The 440-nt window shown below is 21.4% G+C and overlaps 1 protein-coding gene across 1 annotated transcript in view; it reads right to left on the reverse strand.

The window, feature by feature from the left end:
• Positions 1 to 440, reverse strand: part of mast2 (microtubule associated serine/threonine kinase 2) — a 35,311-nt gene that overhangs the window by 19,840 nt on the left and 15,031 nt on the right. The window lies entirely within an intron of this gene.

Genomic DNA, 440 nt, shown 5'->3' on the forward strand with positions numbered 1-440 from the left:
TTAATTCTTTAAACTCTTTAATTCTTTAAACTCTTTAAACTCTTTAACTCTTTAAACTCTTTAACTCTTTAACTCTAAACTCTTTAAACATCTTTAAACTCTTTAAACTCTTCAACTCTTTAATTCTTTAAACTCTTTAACTCTTTAATTCTTTAAACTCTTTAACTCTAAACTCTTTAAACTCTTTAAACTCTTTAATTCTTTAAACTCTTTAAACTCTTTAATACTTTAAACTCTTTAACTCTAAACTCTTTAACTCTTTAAACTCTTTAATTCTTTAAACTCTTTAAACGCTTTAATTCTTTAAACTCTTTAAATCTAAACTCTTTAATTCTTTAAACTCTTTAAACTCTTTAATTCTTTAAACTCTAACTCTAAACTCTTTAAACTCTTTAAACTCTTTAAACTCTTTAAACTCTTTAATTCTTTAAACTCTTTAA

Source organism: Nematolebias whitei, chromosome 3 (genome assembly GCF_014905685.2).
Source record: "Nematolebias whitei isolate Nwh7 chromosome 3, NemWhi1, whole genome shotgun sequence".
NCBI classification, from domain to species: Eukaryota; Metazoa; Chordata; class Actinopteri; order Cyprinodontiformes; family Rivulidae; genus Nematolebias; species Nematolebias whitei.